The following is a 10939-nucleotide window of genomic DNA, read 5'->3' as shown; positions in this document are numbered from 1 at the left end:
CAGCAGCACCACGACAAGCATTAACAATGGCAGCCTTGGATGGGGAATGGACAACAATAGCGAGCCCTTGCACCGTGGTCTCGTGCTCTCGCTTGTCCATATCCAACCGCTTCAGGACAAGACTAACGCTTTTTCAGCAGTGGTAGCATACTTGGACCCGTCACTCGCCACAAGCTTACTCTACGGTAGTTGACCCGCTCCAGCCCAATCGACACGAGGGCAAAGAATGCCTTGCCAGGCTCCTCGCGGAATCTGGATGCAGGTACATAGATACAGCATTCGATTTCTCATATGACATCCGCGTAAGGTAATCTCTCGTCTTATTTTAATTTGAGCAATAATCATGGTATAATTGTTGAAAATGGTCATTCAATTCCAATTCACGGTTATGGTCATACTGAACTTGCCTCCCCAGCCTCCCTTTAGCTTTAAAAAATGTCCTCATTGTTCTCAACTTATCAAGAACCTAGTCTCAAGAAAATTCACTATATAACTTAGTTTTACTTAATTTGATCCTTTTGGTTTTTGTAGATTACGGACGGGGAAAAGCGTCTAATGAGATGTGATAGTCGGGCAGTTTTAGCTTTATCCCATCACCACCACACCACCATCTTCCTTTGCACGACTTTAACTTGTCTTTGTGGCATGATCGCTTGGGTCATCCGGGAGAACCTGTTTTTTACTCCCTTAGGCTAAATAAATTTATTGAATGTAATGGACCACTTAAATCTCATGTTTATCATTCCTGCACTCTTGGAAAAGCAGTTAAATTGCCATTTGTTGCATCTCATTCGCGAACATTTATGTTGTTTGATATTGTCCATAGTGATCTTTGGACATCTCGCTTTGAGCTCTTGGCCACAAATATTATGTTGTTCTTGGATGATTACTCTAATTTTTTATGGACATTTCCCTTATCTAATAAGTCTCAAACTTTATCCACTTTTTTAGTCTTTCAAAAATTTCATTTGCACTCAATTTGAACGGGAAATAAAGAACATTCAATGTGATAATGGTCGGGAATTTGATAATAGACCATTCTGGGAGTTTTGCAAATCTAATGGCTTGTCTTTTCGCCTCTCTTGTCTTCATACCTCATCACAAAATGGAAAAGCCGAAAGAAAAATTTGAACAATCAACGACATTGTTCGCACTTTACTACCTTTATGCGTCATTACCTCTTCGTTTTGGCATCATGCATTACAAATGGCCACCTACCTCCTCAACATTCTTTCCTCATAAAGGATTAGCCTATCAATCTCCTCTCAAAGTACTCTATCTACAAAGACCCATCCTATTCTCATCTTCGGGTGTTCGATTGCCTATGTTAGCCCACTTTTCCCATCTACTACCATTAACAAGCTTCAAGCCCGTTCTACAATGTGTGTTTTAGGCTATCCATCCCATCATCGTGGTTACAAATGTTATGATTTATCATCCAATAAAATCATCATAAGTCATCATGTCGTGTTCAATGAAACCCAATTTCCATTTGCTAAGCTGTATGCTTCCTTAGATCATCACCATTATGAATTTCTGGATGATGGACCCTCTCCTTATGTGATCCACCACTTAACCTCACAAACAAGCCCAACTTCCAGCAACCATACTCCACTGCCTATTCGTCCTAGCAGTCCACCACCCACGGTTCGCACTCTCTCTCTCTCAAATGCTACCACCAGTCCCACATTTTGCCCACGACAATTTCACTTAGGGTCCACAAAAAATAGCTCCTCTAAGAACTAAAGCATGACAGTCCCCTATCATTTTCCAGCCCAAAAACCGGTTACTAGGAGTCAACATTGGATTGTCAAGCCTAACCCAAAATACAGCTTCCTTACTCATGCTTCCAAATCTCCTTTTCCTCATAACCCCGTGTCTGCCCTACGTGACCCGAATTGGAAAATAGCTATGAAAGATGAATATAAAGCTCTTATTCAAAATAAGGCGTGGGATTTGGTGCCCCGCCCACCTAATGTCAATGTAATTCGATCTATGTGGGTTTTTAGACATAAAGAAAACTCTGACGGTTCCTTTGAGAGGCATAAAGCCCGACTTGTAGGTGATGGCAAAACTCAACAGGTTAGCGTGGATTGTGGCAATACTTTTAGCCCGATGGTGAAACCGGAAACCATCCGCACTGTTCTCAGTCTAGCTCTCTCTAAAGCTTGGCCTATTTACCAAATTGATGTGAAAAATGCTTTCTTACATGGTGAACTCAAGGAAACTGTCTACATGTATCAACCCATGGGTTTTCGAGACCCAACACATCCTGACTATGTCTGTTTACTAAAGAAGTCTTTATATGGTCTCAAGCAAGCTCCCCGGGCCCGGTACAAATGATTTGCCGACTATGTTTCTAGTATTGGTTTCACCCACAGCAAGTCTGATCATTCTCTTTTCATCTATTGCAAAGGTATTGATATGGCTTACCTTCTTTTGTATGTGGATGATATAATCTTGACTACCTCCTCTGATGATCTTCGCAAGTCTATCATGACACTTCTCAACTCCGAATTTTCTATGAAAGATTTGGGACCACTCAGTTATTTCTTAGGAATAGCTATCACTCGTCATGCAGGTGGTTTATTTTTATCTCAACGAAGTATGCCGAAGAGATCATAGAACGGGCTAGCATGTCATCTTGTAGGCCAAGAAGCACTCTGGTTGACACCAAACCGAAGTTAAGTGCTACTTCTACACTCACCATATAAGGATCCTTCACATTATCGTAAATCTGCAAGTGCACCGCAATATCTTACTCTTTCACGCGACCAGACATTTTGTATGTTGTCTGGCGGATTTGTCTATTCATACATAACCCGGATGGAGGTCCACATGATGCGCTCGGAAAATACGTTAATGCACTATATTAAAGCACTTTGATCATGGCTTGTATCTTTATCCATCTCAATCACCACTCTCATTTCGTATACGGATACAAAGATTGGGTGGATGTCCTGATACTGTGCGTTCGACTTCTAGTTATTGTGTGTTTCTTGGTGATAGTCTCATCTCTTGGTCCGCGTGCCGGCAGGCACTTTGTCTCGCTCTCTGCGAGGCCGAATATCGATGGTAGCCAATGTAGTTTCTGAGTTTTGTTGGCTACGAAATCTCCTTCTAGAACTTCATTGTCCAATACGAAAGGCTACATTGGTATATTGTGATAATGTTAGTGCCATATATCTATTCAGAAATCCTGTTCAACATCAACGCACTAAGCATATCGAGATGGATATTCACTTCGTCCATGAACAAGTTGCTCGTGGTCATGTACGTGTCTTACATGTGCCATCGCACTATCAGATCGCAGATATAATTACTAAACGTCTTCTTTTGGTTCTATTTGAAGATTTTCGGGACAGTCTAAGCGTCCGCAAACCTCCTGCTTTGACTGCGGGGGTGTGTTAGAATATATGTAAATATCTTTCATTATCTCTCCGTAATATGTTAGGAGTATATTTAGTTACCTTTATTGTTAGGTTTATATTTAGTTACCTTTATTATACGGCAATCTTTGTATATCAGGGACCTATTATCAAGGAACAAGGCAAGGAAAATGTCACACCCCACCCTTGGTAAGGCGTGATTGGCACCCAACACCCTACGGAAATCGCGCGAACCAACTTATAACTTGCCTTCTCTATGTCTCAAATGTCAAAATAAGGCTAAGGGCTAAATATGAACGTAATATCATGTATAAATAAATGTCCAATGGACCCATGACGCCAATATAACGACCGACAGAACATAACTAAGCTATACACAGGAACTGTCTGCAAAGCCTCTATAAACATGACTGAAGTATACAAGTCAGGACAGGGCCCCCGACATACCTTGAACAAAAATCATATATATATATATATACATTCAGACTCGGTAGTGCTCCAGGAAGAAGTGGAGCTCACCAATCAAAACTGGTACCTAAAGGTAGCCTACTGTGGAAGATCCTTGTCTCGTTTATCTACACTTGCAGGCATGAATGCAGCATCCACAAGAAGGGACGTCAGTACGAGCAATGTATTGAGTATGTAAGGCATGAATAGTAACATGATATAAAAATGAAGATAGCAAAAGATAAGGTGAGTAATTATACCTCGTACACTTTCTCAGACCTCTGTCACCTAAATTAACTTGTCTATAGGAAAAACATTTCATACACATCCATACACAATATGCACACTTTTGCATTCACATATATTTACTATACATACATCTATCATATCCGTACCCAGCCCTATCGGGACTCGGTGTCATCCGTACCCGGCTCTTTCGGGACTCGGTGTCATCCATTGACCCGGCCTTTTCGGACCTGTCATCCGTACCCAAATTTCCTTTCGGATCTCGCCATGTCATCCATAACCGATCGGTGGGAGTGCAATGCATACATACATACATATATAAACATAAAAACACATAAATGAAATAAACATCATCATCCGCATTTTCATTATCACTATATCATTCCTTGAAGGATCAACTATCGTAAGATGAAATCGATAATGTCATGAGAGTATCGAGGATCATGAACTTAGATAGCATTGAAAATAGAATTATTATCTTCGCTATATCTCACCTCGAAGGAACGAGTAACTGTTGACACCCAATTTTGACCCTTCTTTTTGTTTAATTAATTTCACTATGCTTCGCAGTCGTGAAAATTCCCCAACAAATGAGTTTGGAATATTTTCACTAATTACTACACTATTTTTTAGATATTATTTCTCTAAAATTAAGAAAGGTTTCTATCGTTTAAAAAATCACCAAACATCATTTTTTTTTATATATATAATTAAAAAAAAAATTACTAAACATCATTCTTTACAATTAAATCACTCAAAAATAGTGTTGGTATTCCTATATCAATATTGGCATTGACATTTCTCCTTTAATCCTCCTTATTACCGTATTAATCATCGTTTACTCTATTTTAAAAAACTAAATACGTATATTAAATTACTTGTATTGTAATTTATATAGGTATGCATTTTTGTGGGAATTAATTAGGGCAAAGAAACATATTTTAATTAATTGATTGAAGTAAGAAGGGATGAGAAAATAATTCATCTACCTAAAATTTGGACCACATCCTATTCCTATTTCTACAAAAATCTGTGGCCCAAAAATATCCCTAGCCCAATTCCCCACTACCCGACCCGGCCCAAACCCCTAAACTAAACAGCCCCCCAAAGTCTCTAATCAGAACCAAACAGCCCTTTCTCCTTCAACCAACAGCCCTAACCAAACGATCCCTTTTCTCTCTAAACCAACAGCCCTAACCAAACGACGCTGCCATCGCCGCCACCCCGTCACTTTCGTCACCTCACCACCGTCGGACCGCTGGATTAAAGTGGTCATCGATGCCACTGTCCTCATCAGTCGCCTTTTCTCCCATCACCCATCTCCCTTTTTCTGAAAAATGGAGCTCGACAACTCATAAAAGGTCGATTGAGACCTCTGAGAACGGGGAAGAGCGAAGATCCATCAGCCCATCTCTCAATCCGATGGATACAAACCAGAGCCAGCAATATTGTTACCCCAAACGGCTCTTTCTCCTTCAAATCACCTCTGAAAAGGTGAGATTTTTCACCCCTTTTCTTGATATTATCCATCAAAATCTCTTTTCCCAAAACTTCCCATCTGAAAATGTCACCTTTTCCCTCTTTTTTTTTTTTTTGAAATCCGAATTTTCAGCTTCTTGAAGAAGCATGTTGAAACCCCCTCGGCATTTGCCTATAAATACCAGCCTCCATGGGCTGTTTTAGAACAGGTTGAAGAACCACAAAAAATCTCTATTTTTTTTTATAAGTTTTCCCTCTCATAAAATTCCTTTTGCTAAAAAACTTGGGTTCTCAGAAAATCTTATTTTTTTACTCTTAAGTTTTTGATTGTCGAAATCACCTCTGAAAAGTTCTTGGCTGAGCAAGGACCACTTCGAGCGGATTCGAAGACTCGACGACGATAATAGCCTCAGTTCGCTGTCCCGAAAAAGGTAATCACACTCATCTTCTCTTCGTCTTTATTTTAGTAGAAGTAGAAATGTAGTCGTTCAAGTATTTCTTGTCGTTTATTTGGTTTAGTTGGCTGCTGGAATGTGTGTTCTCCTCTTTGTTGTATATTAGCGTGAAACGACTAATTTCATCGAATATGTGTTTAACCTCGTCGCTTGGCTGATCCTCTGTTTTAGTCATTTTTTTGGTCTGTGATATCCTATTTCTAACATAAATCAGTGGGAAGGATGACTGATAGAAATTATCAATTTAACAAGAGAAATCTACTGATTTGTGAGAGTGTAATATGAGTTTATATGCCGATCTAGTATTTGCTTGTTGTCGCCTTCTCGTATGTTCAAGTAAATATTCTCTTTTTACTTCTTTTTTACAAAAATTTATAATAAACCATCGTTAAGGTTATGGGATAATTCTGGTTTGAGTATATTTTGAGTTGGAATCTGGACATATATGAAAACTTCTCCTCGTTTCATTCTCAGTTTATAGAATTAAAATGTAGTCGTTTGGTTATCTGTGCTAGTTCATTTTGTGTTCTGCACATTTTGGGTCTGTTCTTGTTTCAAAAATAGTAGATGAAATGGTTACGTAAACTAATGACACTTAAGAGTAATAACTATGTAACCTATCGACTATGTGAATAATTGCATCGCAACTAAATATCTGTTTGGTGTGCTCATCATAATCTTTGCGTTTGCCATTCCATTACGAATATCAGCATGTAAAAGGCTAATACAAACTAAGGGCGTTTAGGAAGGAAACCACTGATTTATATAAGTTTGCATTAGTTGAAACTTGTTGTCGTTGGAACAACCTTATCGCTTATAAGTCTTTTACTTCATTGCCCAAAAGAGGTTAGTGTTTTCACTCTCTGCTCTACTCTTTTAAATCTGGATTTTTGAGTGTGTTGAGATGCAAGAATATGTTGCCAGTTATTTTTTTTTAGCCTAGTCTACATGTTCTTTTGAAGAAATAAAGTGCTCGAATAAATTATTAAGAGACTCTGTCTCTCCTCTACTAGCAGATATCATGCTCGTTCGATATTAAAATGTGAATGTGTGTTTTGTTTCGTGACCGTAGAAATAGAACGTTTTACCTGCTATTTAACATGAGAATATGTTCACTGGTTAGTCTATCCTATTTTCATGTCGCTGTTGTTACTCCATTTGAATAGAAAACATGAGTTAATTTAATGCTTTGTTAGTTTCCATTTTATTTCCTCCTGTCATCTCCATTGCAAAGTATGAGTTAATTAGCATTTCCTCCACTTTTTTTTCCCATATTTAGCCTTTCTTCATTTCTAGCTAAAAGTCAGTTGGCTTATTAGTCAATTAGTGTGTGTTAAAAATCTGAGCGTTTAAGTTCTTGTTTGAGCAGAAATTCTCCTTCTTCTTTCTTAATTTTTCCGGTTCTGTTTGGCTGTGTCGTTTTTAGCTATTTTCCTAGTTAAGTTTTCTGCCTATTTAAATTCTGTGTGAGTATGAGTTAATGAACTCGATTTCATGTTTGTTAGCGTCGTTCTGATTTTTGTAGGAATTCAGCATGATTAAGTTTACAGGTTTAGATGTTTAGCTTCCTTTAAATTTGAGTGAAAAGCATGAGTTTATTTCCCTTTGTTGTTTATTTTTTTTTCCAGTATGCTCAACTCGTTAGAAAATCTTTGTTTGGTTAAATACCAGCTTTGTAATTGTTAATGAAATCCTCATGCATTCATCGATAAGTTTATGTTATGAGATTTAGCTTATGTTCAAGCTTAGATTAGTATGAGATTGAGTATTGCCTAATGTGTCAGCCCGTTTTACTTCTTCCTTTGAGCCTTTTAGTTCCAAAAACATGAAATTATATATTACAATGAGTGACTTTCTTTGTTCTCCAAGCATGTTAGAGTTATGCAAATATTAATCGCTATATATATTTTTATCAAGTTATGCTTAAAATTTCCAGTTTAAGCATATTTCCAGTTTTAGTTTCCAGAAACAAATGTTGCTCTCTTGATGAATTCACTAGCTTGCCTTTCTTTAAGTTAGTTCCCCTGCCTCCTTTATGTCTCATGAACCAAAAGTTCATTTTTGTGTATAATTCTCCAGTAAGCATAAAAGAGATTTTGGCTTAGTTGACTCGTTCCAATTGCATCAGTTTGCTCTTTAGTTTAATAAAGTTTGCTTAGGGAGCTGTCATAATTCAACCAATAGCTTACCCCCTTGTTAAGCGAATGTTGGTGTTTGATTCACTGTTCTTATCTACTACATCAGTTTCGTATGTTAATTGGTACATGAGGAGTAATGAAAACCATGGAAACTTTTTCACTATTTTCTGGCATGTGTGAACTCTTTGATAATTTCCTCTCTTTCTGTTTGTATACCTTTTCTTATATAAGTCCTAGAACTTGTTTGGAGTAATAGCTTTTCTTTCTTTATATTCAAAGAGACCTTAGTCTTAAAATGGGATAATCTGCCATGATTTAGGATCTTAGTCCCTTTCAGATCTTAGTCTTAAACTTTGGCTAAAGTTCTTTGGAAGAATTTCGTTTTGAATTATGATTGTATCCACTTCAAGTTATTTTAAGTGCATTGATTGACCTAGACTTGTGTGTTTTGCTGGAAGAAAAAAAAAATCATTCATGTGTTCTAAAAAAAGAAAAAAAAAATGTTAATGAGTGTATATAGAGCCGTTCTCTTAGCTTTTACACCCCACAAATAGGAACTGGATAATTGGTCTAGTGGTACGTATGGCATTTTATTAAGAGATCGGTCAAATATTCAAGGACCTAGACTATGTTTCCGTCCCTCTATGAGGTTTTCTGTTTTTTCTATCCATGACTATGTGTTTTAGCTTTTATGATTTTTTTTACTGAAAAAATGTCTATACATCCGTGCAATACTAATTTCATGGTACGATTTTGTTTCAATTGCTTGAAATTAAATTTCTACTCCTTATCCTTTTCTTCTTTTGTTTTTCATGAACACACATGGGAGTGCATTTGGAGTTGTGATACAACTCCGCCCTCTGCCCAGATCTAAGGTGTCCAGTAGTTGTGCATTTTGCTCATGTCTAGCAACCGTCATTCGCGTCAATGAGTCTCCGTCCTTCTTCCTCTCTTCAAATTTCACACCTTCGTATCAATTTATATATGTTGTTTATATCATTCGACTAACATTTTGTGAACTTGCTATTTGTACATACGCAGTACTTGGTTTGTGTTTGGGTTTGGGTTTGTATAAACCAATCGAGGATGATGGTAAATTTAGTCACTACTTTTCTCTCTCCCCTTTGGATAATTAATCTTGGCTTAGGCTTGTTAGAATGATAATCGCCAAATGATTTTCAGCTTTGTTTATGCACTTTCAAGTTAAAAAATGATTTCCAACCGAAGGAAATTAACTGAAAAAATTCCTTTTTGAGTTCGTTGCTCATCGAACTAACGTTTCTTTTTCAATCCCTTTTAACAAAAGTGAGCGATTTAAATAGGGGTTTCAAAAGGATAAGATGCATATTTTACGGGTAATCATTTTCTGTTTAATGCTGACATATGGAAACAAGTCAGATTCATTAAGTTTAAATGAGGAAATTATATTAGGGCCTGAGTATAGTGGCCCAAGTCATTTTATGAGAGCTACAAGGTACATATTCTATTTTTTTTTATATACGTATACATACTATCTTATTTTTTATTTTAATCATCCAATCATCTTTACACTATGCGTGTACTTATATATATATATATATATATATCACGGTACTTATACATATTATTATATTTTCCATGGCTATTTCTAAAAGTATACCTCTTTATATTATTTTTACATATGATAAACCTACTCCATGTATATATTACTTTCTCATAAAAATATGTATTTTCATACTCTACATTATATATACTGTCCTTATACACAATAACCATATTTATAATCTTCAAAAAATACACATGTACTTTTTTGTAAACAATATACATCCCTAGTACGTATAATTTTACAACTCGTATTAATTACTTTCCTTTACAATGAATATGCCTACATACTATTTTTTTAACACGTACCATACATATACTACCTTATTTCCATTAATTCCCTTGGTGGCCTTTACATTATATGCATCTATATAGTTCTATCATGTCTTCAACAACTATTTTTTAGTTACCCGTGATATACATATCACATATATATGTTATTTTCTTATAAAAATATATATCTTCTTATTCCATATTACACATGCTATTCTTATATAAAATAATAAATGTCATACATATTTTTCTCAAGCATACATTAGCATTAACTACTTCCTTTATAAAAATATATTTACTCACATAGTTATAATTACTTTAAAAACCCCTTTTTATACAAATAATTTTGAGAGAGTAGTTTCTTTCCCGCAATTCTTTAAATAGGTGATAATAAATAAGAAATAATTAAATAATCTCCTCTAGTGTTAATTAAACTAAGTTTAAAAATCGTCATCCTGATAAAGGCTCGAGGGATTCTTAACACCTTCCCGGGGTAAATAAAACCACTTACCTAAAATCTCACGGAGTTTCAAAGACTAAAAATGGAGTTTACATTTTTACGAATGGTTTCTAATATTTTCCTAAAATTAGGTGGCGACTACGAAAATTTGCAAAACCGGAGGAAACATAGCATAAGTTGTGAACTAGTTTTAATCCGTTAAAAATAGGGCATGACAGTAACATGAGATGAGACCATCAACAATAAGTAAAATCAAGGGATTCATAGAATGGCTCAATAATCTCATAATGCCCTCAAATCATAGCTTCGGAATTTCTAGAATAGAATCATCACCATCATCAAAATCATTATAGAACATTTTTCATTTAACATCATAAGAGCTTTGGAAATCTTGAATTCTTACTTTTGGGAATAAGAACAAAGATAGAAATATGGATGGAGTCACAGCATAAGAATCATGCCTTTGAAAGA

At 36.2% G+C, this 10939-nt stretch overlaps 1 long non-coding RNA gene across 1 annotated transcript; it reads left to right on the top strand.

Annotated features, from left to right (window-relative positions):
- Positions 1–5325: 5325 nt before the first annotated feature.
- LOC132043856 (uncharacterized) lies at positions 5326–5989 on the top strand. Its single transcript, XR_009411946.1, has 2 exons — positions 5326–5576; positions 5912–5989. It is a non-coding gene; the product is annotated as an uncharacterized LOC132043856 (long non-coding RNA).
- Positions 5990–10939: the final 4950 nt, after the last annotated feature.

Source organism: Lycium ferocissimum, unplaced genomic scaffold (assembly GCF_029784015.1).
Source record: "Lycium ferocissimum isolate CSIRO_LF1 unplaced genomic scaffold, AGI_CSIRO_Lferr_CH_V1 ctg2926, whole genome shotgun sequence".
In the NCBI taxonomy this organism is placed as follows: Eukaryota; Viridiplantae; Streptophyta; class Magnoliopsida; order Solanales; family Solanaceae; genus Lycium; species Lycium ferocissimum.
The sequence above is the reverse complement of the archived record's forward strand: the minus strand, read 5'-3'. Positions and strand labels throughout refer to the sequence as shown.